At 48.7% G+C, this 20,329-nt stretch overlaps 2 long non-coding RNA genes across 2 annotated transcripts; one reads left to right on the top strand and one right to left on the bottom strand.

Moving 5' to 3' along the window:
- Positions 1-4,143: 4,143 nt before the first annotated feature.
- LOC102149311 (uncharacterized) lies at positions 4,144-19,243 on the bottom strand. Its single transcript, XR_001380136.3, has 3 exons — positions 19,109-19,243; positions 6,132-6,264; positions 4,144-4,287 (listed from the first exon to the last, which is right to left on the bottom strand). It is a non-coding gene; the product is annotated as an uncharacterized lncRNA (long non-coding RNA).
- On the top strand, positions 4,469-6,137 carry LOC138920616 (uncharacterized). Its single transcript, XR_011432082.1, has 3 exons — positions 4,469-4,637; positions 4,753-4,926; positions 5,938-6,137. It is a non-coding gene; the product is annotated as an uncharacterized lncRNA (long non-coding RNA).
- Positions 19,244-20,329: the final 1,086 nt, after the last annotated feature.

Below are 20,329 nucleotides of genomic sequence, written 5' to 3'. Positions count from 1 at the left end.
CAACCCGCTTCCCCACCCCGGCCGGAGGGGCCCGCTGGGCGGGGCCGAGCGGGGCGGAGCGGGGCGTGCTGGGGCGGAGCTCCGCCTCCTCTAGGTCACGTGGCTCCGGGGCAGCCATCTTGAGGAGACGCTGACCCTAGTGCTTTTCCTGGTCTCCTCCCCCAATTCTGTCACCCCGATCGCCGTCATCCCCAAGGTGGAGTTTCGTTTTTCCTTTCAGCAAATGAGGCTTCAGTTTCTTCACCTGTAAAAAGCAGAGAAGGGTAAATTACATGGTGATTCCAACTGGTCCACCTTCCAACATTTCTTTTGTTGTTATTAAGCAAACAGCATTAATAAAGAATATAATCATTCACTGAGCATCTATGAAGCGAAGGCATGGCTACATAAGACAGACAGGGTCCCCTATCTGCAAGGGACTTACAAAGTCTAAATTTCTTAATGTAGCATTCAGTGCTCTCTGTGAGCTAATAGACTGGATTCCTAGGCCCGCCTCCCATTCTGTCCTGGTAGCCCAGCATTTTTTTTTTTTTTTTTTTTTTGGCCTGGAAGTGCCTTTTTTCTGCTGGTTTTCCATTCCTCTGACTGGGGGAGAATCTGGACTCAACCTTCCAAATGGGAGGCAAGCAAGAGGCTTCAACAGCAATGGGAATGTATCAGTTAGGATTAGACTCAGTTGCAAATAAAAGGAAAAAATGGCTTACAATAGAAATTTATTTCTCTCTTCATGAAAAATAAGTCCAAAAGTAAGCAGCTCAGGACTTCTCTGCCATCGTCAGCACTTGGTTTCCAATTTTAAGGTCACCTCATTACAGTCCACATTCCAGACGGTGGGGAGGAAAAAGGGAAGAAAGGCATACCTTTTTCCTTTTAAGAAGGCTGCTTTGGAAGGCATGCACAGTTTTGCTTACATCTCATTGGCCAAAACATAGTCACATGGCTGTACTGGGAATTATAGTCTTTTAACTGGGCACAATGTGCCCCTAAAAATAGGGGCTCTGTTATTAATCAAGAACGGTAGAATGAATACTGGAAGGTAAACAGCTGTCTTTTTCATGGGTGGTACTTAGCCATAAGAAAGGTCCCCAGGAATAAGTCCTGAGGAACTTCAAACTTTTGAGATAAAACAGTGAAAAGGAGCCAGGAAAAGAAACTGAGAAGCAGGGGCTGTGAGACAGGCAAAAACCCAAGCAGGCATGATGTCACAAACACCAAGATACAGTGTTTCTGGGGGGGAGTGGTTAATTGTGACAAATGCTGCTGGGAAATCAAGAAAGATAAGAACAGGGAAGTGACCCCTGGATTTGGCAATACTGAAGAGTCCTATAAGGAAGAGGACTGTTTATCCTCAAGGAGGAAGGAGGCTGGATGGCTAAAACAATAATTAATTTCTAAATATTGGCCAGACTAGGCCAGTCTCTGCTGTGGTAATGAACAACCCAAATATCTCAATGGCTTAATACAACAATTTCCCCCACTCATGCAAAATTTGCTATTGATCAAGGTACTTTCCAGAGTATCTCTCCTCTACTCCACTGGGTAACTCAGAGATCCAGGCCACTTCTATCCTGAGCTCTACCACCTGAATGGGGGGCTTTCAGGATTGCCTCAGTAGGGGAAAGAGAGAGCTGCAGGGCTGTGCACCCACAATTAAATACTTAAGCCTGGAAATGACATGTTACTTCCATTCACAGACTATTAGCCAGAACTTGTTTCATGGATTACTTGTTATACAGTTACCCCTTTAACGGTGAGGGAGGCCAGGAAAGGTAGGGGGGGCCGTGGACTATTTAATAAGCAGTATTAACTCAGCCACAGTTCTCTCTAGTCAATTTTGACTCTGTTCTCTGTGCCCAATGTCCTGATCAGTTACAGAGCCCTCTCCCAGGAGGTGTGTGCCTCTGGTGGGGATGAAGGGTGGGGGAGAGGGCTGCCTTGTTCCTTAAGTTACATTGTGCTGAAAGAAATGGGGACTCCTGATTCCAGGCAGACCCAGATGGCTTTTAGATGCTTCTCCCTGTGCAGCTGACAGAAACAGCTGTCAGAATCCTAGCTTGCTGAAAAGCTCAACACACCGCGTGTTTGCTTGTCTTGGCTCCGGCTCCCAAACAAACTCTGCCTCAGCTCAAAGCTGCCACCATCAGTGCTTTGGCAGAAAACTGACCTCTCATAAATGCCATTTGACTTTGCAATGGCTTTGTTTCTACTGGGTTTTCTTCTTCCCCGAACCCATCACCCTTGAATCAAGGCACTAAAGCAGTTCTTTCCACTTAATTTTCTGTGTCTCCACTTGATAAAAACTGAGTAGTGACTCAGGGAGATGGCATGAGAGAGAGAAGGACTCTCACTCATCTGCACTCATTCAGTAAACATTTGTTATACTTACTTTGTGGCAGGCCCTTTGCCAGCCACTAGGGTCATGGAGATGAAAAACATAGTCCGATGGGGGTTACAGACAAGAAAGCAGGTCATTGGGATACTAGGTAATGAGGACATGTACAAACAGCTGTGACAGGCCAGAGGAGGGCCTGGCAAGCCTTGCTCAGGGTGGTCAGGGATGGCTTTCCTGAGGAAGAGCCCTTTGAGCTGAGTCTCAAAGGGTGAGTAGGGGTTGACAAGTTGTAAGAAGAGGAAAGGACATTCCAAACTGAAGGAGCCTGGAGGAAAGGCTTAGGGGTACGAACGCATGATCAGTCTGAGGAAGTGTGAGCAGCAGGATGTGACAGGAGCAAAGAATGTTTGAATGGATGTGAGAGAGAAGAGGGAATGGAAAGGTTCTATATTATTACTCCTGTAACCCTTTGGGACAAGTTCTATGGTAACTGGGCCCTTGGTCATGGGGGATGGGATGCCATGATTGATAGTGCCCACTTGTGGTTGGGCCAGGGGGAGGAGCAATTCTTCTGTTTTCACATGAAGGGAAGAGCCAAACATGAGCAGGTGAAATATGAAAAGTTCACCAGAGATAGATTAGGGCCAAGTCACCAGGAGCCTTGAACACCAAGCTGAGGACCTCACCCTATATTCTGTTAGGTAGTGGGGCATTGTGGGAACATTTTGATCAAGGAGAGCCAATGTACAATGAAGTTAGCCTGCAAAACCTGCTTGCTCTTTGCTTGAGGTTCTACTTTTGAGCTTTCTCTTGCCTTTCAAGGCTGCTCTGAAAGTTTTTTTTTTTTTTTTTTTTGCTGAGGAAGATTTGCCCTGAGCCAACATCTGTGCCAGTCTTCCTCTATTTTGTATGCGGGTCTCTGCCACAGCATGGCCACCAATGAGTAGTTAGGTCCACACTTGGGAACTGAACCCAGGATGCCGAAGTGGAGCACATTGAACTTAACCATTAGGCCACAGGACTGGCCCCTGAAAGCTATTCTTGATCAGATTTCACCTGAATACTGACTGGGCCCCAGCTCCTTCCTCTAGCCTCAGGAGTGAACTCTACTTCTTGTTACCCCTACCTTTTCCCTCTGGATCAGGAGTGGTGAATGCCACTGGGCCTGGTCAGTCCAATCTGGGTTGCCTCCTGTTCCTGGGTCTCCTGGGCCTTCCTCCTCCCCACCTGCCTCAGTGAATGGCCTCCCTATCCACCTGGAAATCCTCCTGCCTCTGACCTGTCCTCCGACCCCAAAGTCCAAGTCCCATTTGCCTCCAAAGTGCTTATGGAACCTCACTCTGGTTCCGGCCTCATTATCTGCTTTGCCTAGACTTTGGCCCCAGCTCTTCAACTGGTCTCTTTTGTGAAGCCAGCGGCTCATGTCAACCCCTACTCAAAACTTTCTACATTTTCCACTGCCAGCCTCATCTCCATGCATCTGGCAATACAGCCATTTGGGCTTCTTGATGTTATCTAAACATGCTCAGATTTATCAAACTGTGCTTCTTTGCAAATGCTGGTACCTCTGTGTGTTGTGCCTTTCCTATCCCTCTCTACTTGGTGTCATCCCATGCATACTTCCTGTCTCATTTCCATGGTCACCACCCCCCTTTCTACAGTCAGACCCACCTCCCTTCCTCCTTTGTGTCCCCAGGGCACAATGTAGATAACTCTGTGTCACACCTGTTACTAGGATGACCACATAATTTACTATCCAAACCCAGAACACTTTTTTTTTTTAAGATTTTATTTTATTTTTTTTCCTTTTTCTCCCCAAAGCCCCCCAGTACATAGTTGTGTATTCTTCGTTGTGGGTTCCTCTAGTTGTGGCATGTGGGATGCTGCCTCAGCATGGTCTGACGAGCAGTGCCATGTCCGCACCCAGGATTCGAACCGACGAAACACTGGGCCGCCTGCAGCAGAGCGCGCGAACTTAACCACTCGGCCACGGGGCCAGCCCCTGAACCCAGAACACTTTTAAGAATGAAAGGGAATGCTTTTTTTTTTTTTTTTTTTTTTTTGCTGAGGAAGATTCACCATAAGCTAACATCTGTGCCAATCTTCCTTTATGTTGTATGTGGGCTGCCACCACAGCATGGCCTCTGATGAGTGGTGTAGGTCCGTGCCCAGGAACCGAGCCCAGGCTGCCAAAGTGGAGCATGCTGAACTTAACTGCTACGCCACAGGGCCAGCCCCGGGAATGCTGTTATTGATTGCTGTGCTTCAACAAGTGTTAATCGATCTGTTCCAGGCAAACCAGAAGGTACGGTCACACATCTACACTCAACATTGTTGTAAAACCTGGCAGTTGGTGCTTTCATTTGTCTCATTCATATCTCTCAGCCCTTTGAGATGGTATTGTTATTCCTATTTTTCAGATGACAAGATGGAGCCTCAGAGAGAGAGAGAGGAGGTTTGCGGTCACACAGCCAGAAGGTGGCCAAGCTGGTCTGGGAAGCCAGATCATCGGATCCCAAATCCTGGACTCCAGAGGTGGAGAAGTACCACCCACCTCCCTGACCTCTCCAATACCGCAGAGTCTTATTGTCTAGGTTAGTGTGTTCCCCCTAGATGAAGGGGGAAGGTAGATGTGGAGTCTTACTCATCTTGTGCACTGGCCCCTCCCAGGGCCTGGCGTAGAGAAGGCCTCAGGGATGTTTGTTGGATAGATGACTTCTTGAGGATAGAACTGCATGTTTCATCTTAAAATCTGTGACCACTTTGATACCTAGTGTAGGACTTGCTATGCATCTATCTGTTCATTCTATTAACATTTATTAAGCACCTACTATGCGACTGGTACTGTGTTGGTGATACAGCTGTGAGCGAAATAGACAAGATCCCTGTTCCCGGAGCTTATAGTTCAGTGGGAAAAAGGATACAAAAACAATCACAAATAAACATAGTTACAAATCAGGATAAATGCTAAGGGCAAATACTGGATACTGAGGTTTAAGAAATATTTGGAGTAAATTTAATAAGACTTGTCATACAGTGAGATGGAGATGGCTATTGGGTTTCTACTGAAAACAGATATGGGGACCGAAAGAAGGAGCAGTTTGGGGAGATAATAAGGTCAGTTTGGATGTGTGAGGCTTAAGATGCCGGTTGGATTTCTGGTTTGATCTTCCCCACCTCCAGCCAGGTTAATTAATTTGCCCAAAACTGCAAAATTGTGGCAAGTTAACAGAAACCTGCTTCAGACAGACCAAACAAAGCTGGCCTCTCGTAGCACCGTATAAGAGGGACAGGTGGGGGAAGGCAGAAGAGAAGCGGAGAAGGGATGTGTTCATGGAGACAATAATCAGACCTCCCAAGCTGCAGTGAAGACCCTGGCTAGCAGCCCGGAACCTGGCAGCGACACACGCTGCGGAGAAAGCAAGACCCTCACCCTACCCTGCTCGGCGCTGGGTCAGCGCCCCCACTCCCCGCCCCCCACGCCCGAGTGCCCGAACGAGGGGAGGGGCCTGCTCCGTGCCTGGAAACCCGAGCAGCCCGGGCTGCTTGGAGCCGCCAATCGGGCAGCGCCACGTGACGAGTTTCCCTTTCCCTCCCCTCCCCAGCCTTCCAGGGAAGACGGGCATCCCCGCCATCCTGCCACCTCGCCATCCCGCCCCCGCCCGTCGCATGCCGCAGCTGCGCTGGGGGCGCTCCGGCGAGGGGCCGGGAATTCCGCCGCAGTCCGCTGCAGCGCGAGGGAGGAGAGGAGAGGCGAGCGAATTGCAGCCGCAGTGTTTTCCGTCAAGGTCGAGCTTACCCACTGTCGGCGAGGCTGCCTCCGGGATCCCTCCCTTGCCGTCCTCCCAGCCATTCCCACCGCCGCTGCCACGCGTCCGGCTGCAGCATCCCTGGCCTTCCTGGAAGACTGCCCCAGCCTCTTGCTGGGCTTCCTGCGGGGACAGCGGGGGAGGGGAGGGTTTCCATGTATCCCGCCCCACGAGCTTCCCAGCCACATTTCTCGTATGCACACCTCTTGCTGGGTCGCCCTGCTTCAAACCCCACACTAGCCCCAATGCCCTATAAGAGAGCATGAAGGCCCTTCATACCCAAGCCCCAGCTTAACCTTTTTCAGCCCCACTGCCTTCTTGCACCAGAGACCCAGTCCCTTTGGGCCCCTTACCCTTCCAGGAACAGCCATCACTTGCATACTGAAGTGATGGCTGTTGCTATACCTTCTGCGGAGGGTGCCCTTTGTGAGCTTAGCAAATTCATTCGTAGACCCAACTTTATTATAATAATGCAACAGGGGGTGGGAACTGGCAGTGAAATGCCTCTTAGCGAAGGTCACAAAGTTGAAAACCTACAGGAGTCAAGTTGGAGAAATAAATAAGGTGGAGGGGCAGGGGCCTAAGAAAAACCTGTCTGGGGTGGCCCATGCGGAGGGGTTACGTTTGCTCGCTGTGCTTGGGCTGCCCAGGGTTTTGGCGGTTCGGATCCTGGGCGCAGACCTAGCACCACTCATCAGGCCATGCTGAGGCGGCATCTCACATAGCACAACCAGAGGCATTCACAACTAGGATATACAACTATGTACCGGGGGACTGTGTGGAGAAAAATAAAATAATAAAAATAAAAATTGTAAAAAAAGAAAAAAAAAGAAAGACTTGTCTAAAGAGCAGGGACCCTGCTCTCTCTTCAGGCCAACATGCTCCTTTTGGGGAACGTGGGTTCTATAATGCCAGATTTTCTGAGTTTACAAGAAAAACCACAAATCCGGATTTTTATGTGTAATCTCTCAATTTTTAAATGTTGATTTGGTTGTTTTAAACATCCCTGCAGATCACATGCAGCTCATTAGGAAAGAGGATGGCTTTCACTGGGAAAAAACTTTGAAAAACTGTTGAGGGCGAAGGTGCCGTCTTGAAGCTCTGAGAAGCAGCTGTTGTAGAGGCAGCCAAGAAGACCACCTAGATTTGGAAGCCAGCCAGCCCCCTCTCCCCCGCCCCCCAGCATCAACTTCCATGAATGACAGTGAGCGTTTCCTCCCATCCTTGTGGGGCTACCTGGAGGCCAGAGAGGGGCCCTGTAGTGCTTTGACTTGTGGGGTGGGGGTGGGGAAGTGAAGAGGAGACAGGAGGGGAAGCCAACCTCCCCATCCCCTAAGGCTTCACACAGTGGGATAACCTTGGAAGGGAAATTGGAGAGCTCCTTAGGAAGAGAGAGTGCAGACAATAGCCAAACAATGGCAGACGTCCATTACCAGGAGATGGGGACTGGCCCACAGCTGAGTGGCTGGGGATAGTGTTGAGGGAAGCAGAAGAGCCGGCTGAGGCTGTCTGGGGAACCAGGGCATTTTGGTTCACCTTGAGGTTTTTTGTAGCTATGATGTGATCTCCTCCTCTGTCTCCCATCCCTCGAAATCTTCAAAAAAGTTTCCTATACTCCCGGAGGCTGCCCTGACTAGGGTGTTTGTGGAAATGGCTGAAGGGGCCAAGTTTTACATCTGTTTTGGTATAGTGCTGACCAAAGACAGTGCAGGCTGAAGCAGGAGAAATAAAACCTCCCAGGAATTTACAGTAATCTTGGAAGGGGTTTGGGATGGGTGCTTGGGCTCATCCCCGCGGAGATCTCAAGGAGTCAGGAGGCCCCTGGCTGACATCTAGGTTACAATAATGAAGAACCAGCTGCAATGTACTGAGTGCTTGCATGTGCCAGCCACTGTGCTACAGACATACATTCTCTCTGCTATCCCTGCAGTGACTGTATGAGAGAGGTACTATTATTATAATCCCTATGTTACAGGTGAAGAAATTAAGGCCCAGAGAGGTGAAGTGACTTGCCCAAAGGCACAGAGATAGAAAATAGTGGACTGGACCTGCTCTCCGGCCAATTGCCCCCAACAGAGAAAATGATCATATTGTCTGGGGTTTTCATGGACAGCACTTACCATGCAGAATGATAGGTATTGTTTTGACTTGCATGTCTGTCCTCCCCACTCATTTTTAAGGGCGCAGGAGCCATGCTGATAACTTCAAGGGCCTGGCACACAAGGAGTGCTGAGTACATGTTAAATCAATTTATTTAAGGAAGGCCAAAAGCAGTGCCCTCAGGTCTCAGATCTTTGTGCCCATTGGGCAAATCATTCACCGTCTCTGGGCCTTAGTTCCCTCATTTGTTAAATGGGGGTTATGATACAGACCTCACAGGATTATTGTGAGATTTACATGAGACTAGGCCATGGAATTTCTGTAAATTGTCATATAAAGAGCAGCTGTTATTGCCGCTATAAAGATGATGATGATGATGATGGTGATGATGATGATGATAATGATGATGATAGGGACTGAGGAAGGAGCAAAGAAGGAAACCAGGATCTGGAAATTCTAGAACTGTATCAGTTCAGACAGAAAATTCTCAGGCGACCCAGTCAGTTTGCAGAGTTTCCAACACTACCGTGTCTTCATTCATTCGTCCTTGCTGGAACACCTACTATGTGCCAGTGCTTGATCTCATTTAATTCAAAACTCTGCAGAACAGATACACAAATTATCCTTGTTTACATGTGAGAAAAATGAGGTTAGAGAGGTGACGTGACTTCCCCAAGGGGGACACAGCTAGAAAGTGGCAGAGGCAGGATTTGAATTTAGATCTGTGCGGTTCTAAAATCCTCGTTCTTTCTGCTTTCTATTCCATGGCTTCTTCAGCCTTCCCTTCATTCACCAGACCATTTATCAAGCATCTAAGTGCCTGGCCTTCTGCAGGGGCAGGGGATACATGATCCAGGCTTTCTGAAACAGACATTTCCAGGTCAAGTTGGGGAGGCAGACAACTCAATTGACATTTATAATTCAGCATGATATGCTGTCTGTAAGTGCAAGTGATGGAGGAGTGGGCCATTGCCTTAGACTTGCCTTTCTCCTTGCTCCCCTGACCCCTGAAGCATGTCTCAAACTCACCAAGTGGCTCCCTTCAAGTCCCTCTATCCTTAAGTGAGAAAGAGACACACAGCCACCTTTCCTTCCTGGGGTGGAGGGGGTGTTGCAGTGGGGACCAAACAATAATCAACAATCCTCTCCAAAAGAAATCCTCCACAACCAATCTCTCCTCTCTGCCTGTCTGTCTGTCTGTCTCTCTCTCACACTCCATGAGGACTAGATGTGGGTGATGGGTTAATGCCTGTAGAACAGGTTTCTCCATCCTTCAGCATGCCCTGCCAGGGTGGTCTTCGGCATTCTTTGCCTCTGCTCCACAGTCAAAAACAACAGGAAACTTGCATTTAACATCCTGTTACACATTCATTAAAAAGAAATCAGGAAGGAAAGTCTCCCAACTGTCAATAGTGATTATCTCTGGGTGGCGAAGTTATGTGTAATCTCTATTTTCTTCTCTTTACTTATTTGCTTATATATATTTTTTCCTACCATGGACTTAATACTTTTGTAAAATAAAATTATCCTCTATTTTAACAATTATTTGTGGCCTCACAGATATGGGAGAAGGGCTCTTAGAAACAATCTCAGATGGGGCTTTGTCCTGAGCACAGCTGGGACTGGACAAGACAGCACGCAGGGGAGATGTGAGGAAGTGAGAGGTCATCGAGGATTAAAAACAAGAGCCACAATTCCCGAGAGCTTGCTCTGAGCCTAGGTCCTTTCTCTCTTGATATGCATATCTCAACCCTCAAAACCAGTTTAGTAGATAAGCTATTATTTCACAGCTGAGGAAACCAAGAATCCATTTTATAGGAAAGAAACCAAGACTTTGAGAGACTCTGTTACTTGCCCAGGGATACATAGCTAGAAAGTGATGGAGGTAGGATTTGAATCCAGGATCTGTGTATTTGTAACTTCTGGACTTTGATGCCATTCCAAGTCCTCCCAGCTGCACATGCTAGGTATTCCCATCTCTTCACCCACAGGCACTCATCGATACTAGTACTATGTAGAGAAACAAGTGAGGTGAAGATCATTGACCTATTTTCCAAATGAGAAAATTAAGGCAAGAGAGGGGACTTGCTCAGTGTAGTTGGCTGAGGGCTGGTGGAACTCCTTCTAAAATCCTTTCTCTCTTCTGGCAGCCCTCCTCCTTCTGTTACCTTCTGCCAGCTGCCCAGGCTTCCTTCTTGAAACAAATGACTTAAGGTAAATTGCTGGCTGGACTTCCCCTTTCTCAAAACACAGGAAGTCTGTGTTGTTTGCAATTGTGGGAGAACAATTTCAGGTCAGTTACAAAGTGGGCAAGGCCGCATAGAGGATTGGGTCCTGCAGTGGGCAGGGATCTGTGCAACTAGGGCTGGCCAGAGACACCTGCATTTTTCCTACCTGCGGGTCATGTCAGTGTGTCTGCTCAAGTTAAGCTTGAAGTCCCACCCCAAAGAGCTGAGTGAACTATTATGGAAATTATTATGGAACTATTATAGAAAAATGAGCCCAGGAGGAGGGAGGGGGCTCCCCTCAATAATAATAATAACGATAATAATAATGATGCTGATAGCTCACGTTTATGGTACGTTAACCTTTGTACCAGGCACTGTGCTAAGTGGCTGACACATGTGACCTCATTTGAGCCTCACAACAGCCCAAGGAAGAAGATTCTCTGGCTTTAGAGCCGAATAAAATTGGATTCAAATCACAGCCATGCTGCTTCCCAGCTGTGTGACCTCAGGGATGTTATTTACATTCATTCAACAAATATTTTCAGCATCTACTACCTGCTACACACTGTTTAGTGAATGGAACAAGGATCCCTGCTCTCTCTCCTGGTGCTTACCTTCTACAAGGGGGAGCAGACAAATTGTAAACGCAGTAAGTAAATTATGTGAGAAGGTGCTAAGGGCTAAGCAGGGTAAGGAGGATAAGGCGAGCTGGTGGGGATGGAGGGGAGAGGCACTGTTAAATAGAGGTGTCAGGGAAAGCCTCGCTGAGGAGGTGATATGTATGTAAAACCTAAGGCGGTGAAGGAGTTCGCTTTGTAGGTAACTGGGGAAATCTTTTCTAAGCAGGAGGAAAAGCCAATGCAAAATCCCTAAGTGTCCTTGGTGGTTTCAAAGAGCAGCATGGGGCCAGTATGGCTGGGACAGAATGAGCCAGGAGAGAGTACTCCCTACCCCTGACACCACTCCACTTGTCCTTTCTCATACCATGCTTTGTGCTTCCTTCATCACTCTTATCATAATTTGTGATTATTTTATTTATTTGGGTGTTTGCTTATTTCTTGTTTGTTTCCTCCACTAGCCCTAAGCTCCTTATAGGCAGAGGCCATGTTAGTCTTGTTAGTACTGATCGCAGAGAATATAGAAAGTGCTGTATACTAGTTGAATTAATTAATTAAGTCCATCCATCCATCTAGTCATATTTATGATAGAACCTCCCCATCCTGTATAACACTGTTTCTCAAGGTACCTTATTCTGAGTTCCAGTTCAAGACGTTTGGAACTGAGGTAGTAGTTAAGAGCATGGGCTCTGGAGCCAGACTTCATGGGTTCCAGTCCTGGTTTCACTACTTACTAGCTGTGTGATCTCAGGCAAGTTAGGGAAATCTCTCTCTGCCTCGGTTTCCAAATCTACAAACTGGCCTCATAATAATATCCCCCTCTAAGGGCTGTAAGCACTCAAGGCAGTGCCTGGTGTGTAGTGCCTGTGTGTGTGTTGGCCACTGCTGTTTTCCTTAAGCAGCCCAGCCATGCGAGCCAGGACTCTACTTCTGTCCTCCTGTGTCGGATCCCAAAAGGGAAGGGAGAAGGGCAAGGGGTGCCAAGATGGCAGTGAGCCCGCAGAACATCCCTGTGTGCTGCCGTGAGTGTGCTGTGTGCTGGCAGCTGTGGGGGCGGGGGGGTGCGGTCTCAGGTCTCCACTGGAGTAGCATTCTGGGGATGTTGTTCCTGGCTGTGGCCTCCCAGCCTGATTCTGTGGCTCGTTTCTAGAGTGGACTCTTGTCTACAATTGAGAAAGCTAACTGATACAGATATCAATACTGAGTACCTACTTCTATGCCTGATCCTTTACATTTATGATTTCATTTACTCCTTATATAGACCTGAGAGGTAGATATTATTAACCCCATTTTATAGATGAGGGAACCAACTCAGAGAGGCAGAGTGACTTGACTAAGGTCACATAGACAGTGAGTGGCAGAGCCAGGGTTTGGGCCCAGGTGTGGCTCCAAATTGCTCTCTTAAGGTGTCTCCCAATGGTGACTAAAAGGCCCTGGCAGGATTTCCTCCTCCAGCACTTGCTGCTGTCTTGATGACAGCCCACAGCTCAGTTCTGTCTGGAGAGAAGGAATCATGTGAGTCTGTGCCTAAGCCAGAAAGATAGCCGGGCCTGGGCTGCCTGGGAGGAGCTCCAGGCCCCTGAGGGGAACTGACTGTGCCTTGCCCGGGTCAGTGCCTCAACAGAAGGAGGCTCCTCCCTCCTGCCCCTTAAGCCAGAGACATTTTCTCTCTGAGGTCTGAGCCCAACTATCACTGGGTGGCCTGATTCCCATGGAAATGTGGAGATAGAAAACATCTGGGGCTGCTGAGGTTGCCAGGCAACAACTAGCTACTCCCTCACTCGGCAGAGTCAAGGAAGCTGCCTGATGCTGTCAGATTCTTGGATCTGAGCCCTGGAGAGCTCGATTCTGGTTCTGGTTTGCTGTGTGATCTTGGGCAAGTCGCTGCCCCTTTCTGGGACTCAGTTTCCCATCCCTTGTATAAAAAGCAGTCAGACTGTCCAAGCTGCAATATGAGTAGACACCAGATGGTCAGAATCAGAATGATGGTGGGGCAGGGCCCGGGCCCAGGGGCCCATGGAGGAGGGAAGACTCAGTTTTCCTCCTTTCCATCCTGCCCCAGCCTGTCCTGGCCCTGGCTACCAGCTGAGGGCAAGGGACATTTCCCTTCCCACCCTGAGCTGATTTGGGCCACCCAGACTCCATCCCAGGCCCACTCTGCCGCTCAGGCTGGGAATCATCTTTGTACCCACAAGTTAGTGCAGCCACCACCTACCCGGCAGACTTTTCCCTACGGGGAGTTTCCTCAGTTCGTGCCAAAATGAAGCTCCCCAGTTCTGGATGTTTCCCTGAACACCCATCAGAGGACCTTCTGACGCTGCTTGCAGAGACTGCACGAACGGTAAACCCTGAGGGTGGTGCCTCTCACAGCAATTAGCAGAGTTAACACGTTCCGTTTCACAACCATTACAAAAAAGGACAGCAGCTGCCATTTGCTGGGCTCGGCACACCAGCAAATGCTTTATGTCTGTGATCTCATTTAATCCTCGTACAATCCGGAGGGATGGGAACAAAGGCCCCTGTTTTACAGATGAGGAGACGGAGCCTCAGAGAAGTGAAATGACTTGCCCAAGGTCCCAGTAAACAGTGGAGTCAGGACTCACACTCAGAGCCAGAGCCACAGCCTGGGGTTTCAAACCGCTATTTGAAATAGGGCACTATTTCTCCACAGTCCCAGAGGGACTGCATCAGGACTGGAAGGGTTCATTCTGTCCCTAACCCCCATTTTACAGATGGACAAATCAAGGCCCAGAGAGAAGTGACTGGCCCAAGGTCACACAGCAAGTCAATGGCAGAGCAGATTCTGGGACCCTTCCTAAAAAGCCTCACCACACCATTCCAGAAAACAAAAACTGCCCCAGGCATAAACAAGAAATCTCAAGTCTTAAGAAATCCCCAGCATTTTCCAAGAAATGGAACAGGGACCAGGGTTCATAGACAAGGACCTACTAGAAGTCTCTGGGTTAGGGCAGAGGGTCCCAGCATTCCTCTGGGCAGCAAGGGGGCTGTGAGTGTCACCTTTTGGGGCCTACAGAGAAGGCCTCAACTCCAGCTACTTTCTAGGGTGATTTGTGTGCCCAGAATATTCTCCCCTTGTGTTGCCTTGCCTGGTTAATGACCTCTTGTCCTTCAGGTGTCCATTCATGTCACTTCCTCTGGAAAGGCCCCCATGTTCCCCTGACCATAGATTCTCATGGGTCCAGCTCTTTTCCATAATAGCACTGACCATGGTTTGCCCTGTGGACTCACATCAGAGGCACATTTAACTAACACCAACTTTAGAACTTATCCTCCAACCACTGACCTCCAAAGATGCAACTCCAGAATTTGCTGTTATCCTTACAAAAACAAACTAACCTTTTAACATGCGTGAAGATGATAGATGCTTAATATAAAGGCAGATTGGAATCGCCCCTGCAGCAGCCAGGAGCACTCCCGAATTCTCTGCCCAATCTCAATTCATCCTTAGAGGTGGGGTCTTTTTCTTAAAGGCAGAGCGGCTTCAATGTCCAGATATCTCAACACAGCCTTTCCTCTAGTTACTTCCTTCAGCCTAGTTCTCAGACCTAAGTGTGCAAAAGAATGACTGTGCATTACAGGTAATTTAAGGGCTTTCAAAGGTAATTTTGAATGACATGCCCTTTCCACCTGAGTGCTGACTTTAGAACTGAAGCCCCTTCAGAGACACCCTTGCTATAATATGCATGTGAAAGAGTATTGAATTTCTGTCTCCCACCCCGCCCCAGAAGCCCCATGAAGATCTGTTTGGCTCATCTCTTTGCACCCAAATCCAGCCCCAGGCTGGGCACAGAGCGGTACCCAGTAAATGATTTCCGAAGGAATGAATCACACTTGCTTACTTGTGGAATTAAAACTGGAAGTGGTCTGTGCGGGGCTAGGTGGCTACAGGTGCTCTCACTTCTCAAGGCCAGAAGCCACTTATGCATCCATGTGTACCTGCTCCCCTGCGTGCACAAGCCAGAAGCAGTGTGTGCATGTGGATGTGTGGATATTTATTTGCTCACACACTTATGTGACAACCAGAGGCAGTTTTCTATTTTTGGCAGTTACATTTGTATCAGTTTCCTATTGCTGCTGGAATCAGCACAATCAGCTTCCTATTGTGCTATTACCATAAACTTAGTGGCTTAAAAGAAGACGGTTGTGTCTTACTGTTGGAGGTCAGCAGTTCAAAATGGGTCTCACTGGCTAACCTCAAGGTGCAGGCAGGGCCACATTTCCTGTGGGGGCTCTGGGGAAGAATCCATCTCCTTGCCTTCTCAGCTTCTACAGCTGCAGTCCTTGGCTTGTGGCCCCTCCTCCATCTTCAAAGCCAGCAGCACAGCATCTTCAACTCTCTCTCTGCTTCTGTCTTCACACTGCCTTCTCTCTTACAAGGACCCTTGTGATTACATCGTGCCCACCCTGGTAATCCAAGATGATCTCCTCATTTTAAGATCCTTAATAACATCTAAAACGTGTCCCTTTTGCCATATAAGGTAACATTCCCAGGTTCTGGGGATCAGGACCTGTTCCTTTGGGTGGACATTATTCAGCCTACCTTGCTCTATTGAGCAAGATGCTCAACACGTGTTTGGTAAATTGCATCATAAGAAAGGGAAGAGCTACTGCCCCAGAAGAGAGCCAGAACAGGAGATCCCGGAGCTGCAAGAGCTGAGAAATCCTGGGCACGATATAACCCAAGGCCCCTCCCGACTGGGAGGAGGGGCTGAATCATCACCGGCTTCTCCCCTAAGGCGTTGCTGTTTCTTGGCGCCTGGAATCCTGGTAACTCCTGCCCCAGTCTTTTCTAGGTAGCAAAATTTTTGTTCTTATTTTATATCTTGAAGAAACAATTTACGAGTTTGTTACCAAAGAATAGAATCTTGATTTCTATTTATCAATTAATTGAAAAAAAGAACTGATTATTTTGGTTAAGCATGAACTTTGGAGTCAGAAAGACCTGGATTCAAACCTAGGCCCTGCCACTTAACTAGCTGTAAACAGTAATTTTATCTCTGTGAGGAGCCTCAGATGATATGTTTTGTTTTGTTTTTGATCTGTAAAATGGGGATAATAACAGAGCCTCTATCATAAGCTGGTTGTGACAAATAAATAAGATAATGTATATTGTGGTTCTCAAACTGTGGTTCCCAGACTAGCCACATTAACATCACCTGTGAATTAGCCCCCACCCATGACATTCTGAATCAGAGACTCTTGGGGTGGGGAGCTGCAATCTGTGTTGCAAGAAGCCTTCCAGAGAATTCTGGTGTCACTCAAGTTTGAAAGCCAGTGATATATGTATATATATATCAGGCTCTTTATGCCTGGCACTACGTATATATATAAAATTATACATTTGTATATACATATATATACATATGTATATATATAAAATATACATATAATATATATTATATGACATATAATGTGCTAGGCATATGGAGCTTGGCACACAATAGCACTTGACAATGGTTCTCATTATTGTTACCATTATTCTTTTCTATTGGTAGTTCTAGCACATTCTGAGATGTTGAGTTGGGTATGTATCCCTCTCCCCTCATGTCCTGCAAACACTGTACATATTAGGGAGGTCTCCTAATGCAGTCTGTCACCCACACAGCTGCCCTTTCATGAGGGGGTCTTCTAGCCTCCCCTTTCTATTTCTCCAGGCAGGATAAGCCCCAGGTCAAGCCCTGCCCACCCGCATGCCAACTCTGCATGTCAGCTCTGCATGCACTGTGAAGACCTCCTCCCAGGTGCCTGTTCTCCAAGGTCCCTCAGCTGTGCTTAGGTCTCTCTCTGGCTGCAGGCGGCTCTCCAGCATGCCTGAGCCTCACACGAGGTCTGACCAGCCCTGAGAAGCAGGGGAGGTTTCCTTCTCTCATCTGGGACCCATGTTTCTACTTGGCTGCCTGGCGTTTGGCAGCTACTTCAACTTGCTGACTCACTCTGGTCTGAGGTCAACCCAAACCCCCAGGCCTTTTTCTCAGGAACTGCCTGAGCTCTGGTTGCTCAGAGTCCTTGCTGTGTGCAATTCATCTCTTAAAATTAACGTTTACTTTTGAATTACAAAGATAGTACATGCAGTAAGGAAAACACAAAGGGAATAAAATCAGTGGTAATGGTCATTTTTACTTTTTTTTTTTTAAGATTGGCACCTGAGCTAACATCTGTTGCCAAACTTCTTCTTCTTTTATTTTTTTTGGTTTCTTCTTCTCCCCAAAGCCCCCCAGTACATAGTTGTATATTCTAGCTGTAGGTCCTTCTGGCTCATGCCACATGGGACACTGCCTCGGCATGGCTTGACAAGTGGTGCTAGGTCCCCACCCGGGATCTGAACCCACGAAACCCTGGGCTGCCAAAGCAGAGCATGTGAACTTAACCACTTGGCCAGGGGGCTGGCCCCAGGAATGGTCATTTGTAAATGGGCTGATTTTCAAAAAATCATCCTATATTTTTGTGATTAACAGCTCCACCCCGCAAGCAATTTCCATTTCTGGAGGAAGAAAAAGAATTGGAGAAAACAAAACTAATGTATCATAGGGATAATTATGAAGTCTAACATATATAGATATCTCTTGTCTCATATATAATTCGAATGTATGTCAGTGTATAATAATGTAAACTCATCTCCCAGAGACTGCCATTACAACTGTTTTGGGTGTAGCCTCCAGGTCTTTACAATTAACATCCTGTATTTTTAAACTTAAATCTAAGTCTAAACTTAGCACTGTATTTAGAGATAGACCTGGTTCAAATTCTGGCTTCTGTATTTATTTGGACAATTTATTTAACCTCTTGGAGCCTCAGTTTCCTCATCTGTAAAATGGGGGTGATAATATCTACTTCCCAGGATTGTGGTAAAGATGAAAATTAATGGAAATAAAGCACATAGTAAAAGCCTGCAAAAAGCTTATATGGGGTTGTCACTATTATTAACTCTTCACCTGGCCAACTGCTGCCCGCTTCCTGATCCAGTCCGATGCCACGCCCCTTGAAGCCCTCCCTGGCTGCTCCCACACTTCCCACTCCCTGTCTTGCTGCTGTCCCGCGTCCACCCGTCTGTTAAAGCATTAGATACACGCTGCTGTGCCCCCTACACTCTTAAAACTCCTCCAGGGCAGAGGTCATGTCCACCTTGCTCATTTCTGTGTCCCCAGGGTCCAGCAGAAAGCGTGATTATGGTTGTCAGGAAGTGTGGGTGAGAGAATTAGAAAGTGCTGGGTAGGAATTTGTTGAAGGAATGGATGAATAAACACCGTGGAGATCGAACGCGTGGATGGATGAATGCATGAATGAGTCAGTAGCGGCAGGCATCCGCCCACCAGCCCAACCCTCTTTTCTCCTAAGGAGCTCGAATCCTCCATCTCCCAAAGTAGGCCTCCCCAGGTGGGGGAGCCGGGCTCCCGCCTCCCCGGGGCTGGGACGAGAGGCCCCGCCCCTCACAGCAGGAGCGTTGCTGGGGGCGGAGCCTTTCAAGGCCTCTAGTGATGGGCCTGTATGGGCGGGACAGGACGGGGCCCGATGGCCATCCGGGGCTGGGGGAGTGACCCGCGCCTAAGGAGGCGGGGCAGGAATCTATGCACCCACAGAACCAAACTGGTTTCCGCAAATGAAGACCCCCTCAGTCTGCGGCCCCACCCGAGGCGTGAGCTCTGAAGGGCCCCCGACTTAGCCGAGAAACTGAGGCCTTAGGGAGGGGAGGCGGCCGCCCGGGTGTCGGGGTGCAAGCCTGGGAGATGCTTCCCGTCCCACGTCTGACCCCAGCCAGTTGGTTCATTTAATGTGTAACCTTCGCTAAGACACGTCTCCTTCTCGGCTCCGGTTACCCCATCCCGGGAGCCCTTCCGCTTTGGCACGTTTGGGAATCTTAACTCTTTCCCAGGCAACCTCCAAAAAATCTCCGAAAGCAAAACAAAACCCGAAACCTGATACTCAACACCACTGAGCAGAGCGCTCAGAGGCAAACGGAAAAGCTGTTACCTTGGGCTCCTTCCCTGCTTTCGGTTTCCTTACCTGTAAAACGGCCATTGACAGTAACTGCTCCCCCAGCACGGGGTGGCTGTGAGGGCCAGGCGAGCTGTCTACATAAACTGCTTTGCAAGGGCTGGGAGCATATTACTTTTACTCTCTGCTGGTAGCTTCAGGCCCAGCCCTTCCTGAGGCCGACCCGCCCCCCCCCCCCCCACACACACCCCCTCAGCCTGTGACAGTGGCAGAAGTAAGAGGGCCTCCTGGGGACGTTCCTGAGCCTGGTGTGGCCGCAGCTAAAGAAGCTAGTCTGGGTCCCCTGTGTTGAGAGGCTGGCTGGTCTCAGGGCCTGCCGGGAAGGGAGTTTTTAGAGAAGGAAATGGTTGTGGTGAGACAGAATGATGGAGCAACTTCTCGGGGAGCTGAGTGGAAAGCCCCTTGCTCCTGGTGAGTTCTCATGGTGGGATGTGGGGCAGGCGCTGCGCCCCGCCCATCCTCCGTCACCTCAGAAAGTACCTGGCGTTCACCAAGTGCTGTGATGGGGCAGCAACAGGTCCCAGCTTGTGGCGCCTCAGGCCAGCCACTTGCCATCTCTGGGCCTCGGAACTTCCCTCTCCCCGGAGAGGTTTCCCAGGGTCACCCGGAGGCTGGTGCCACTAGTCAAGCCTATCTTCTGCTACTCCAAGGGACGGCTCAGGGAAAGAGCCTTTGGAGTTGGCTCCTGATTTGCTGGTGACATGGGGGGGAGGTTTCCTCTCTCTGGATGTCGGTACTGAGTGAGAGTGAAGTTGGAGCTGGCTCTGCAGTGGCATGATCTTGAACCCAAGATACTGTGGCCAAGACAAGTATTTTGTAAACTCTGGGTTGGGGGCAGTAGAAAGGCCCAGTCCTGTGGAGAGATGAACAACACCCAGGACAGTTGGAGGGCTTGATCACTATTCACTGAATGGCCTGGAGAAGACCCAACCTTCCTGTGTTTCCACTTCCTCATCAGCAAAATGGGGACATTCCCCTTTGGGCCTCTCCTTCCTTCTCTGTAAAACAGGAGGGGGATGGGCTCCAAGGGTCCTGGGTCCTGTGATTCCGCTTCCTAGCTGTGACCCTGAGCAAGCCACTTCATCTCTCCACATCTTAGTTTCTCCATCTGCCCAATGGGCATTTTACCCCTCCCTACTCTCAGGGTTGCTGAGATCGAATGGGGTGAATGGGGAAGAAAGTGGACACTGATGTGGGCATGGTCCAGCTTTGTCTCCCCCCACTGCCTGA

Source organism: Equus caballus, chromosome 2 (genome assembly GCF_041296265.1).
Source record: "Equus caballus isolate H_3958 breed thoroughbred chromosome 2, TB-T2T, whole genome shotgun sequence".
Classification (NCBI taxonomy): Eukaryota; Metazoa; Chordata; class Mammalia; order Perissodactyla; family Equidae; genus Equus; species Equus caballus.
Note: the sequence above shows the minus strand (reverse complement) of the source record. Positions and strands in the feature narration are given on the sequence as shown.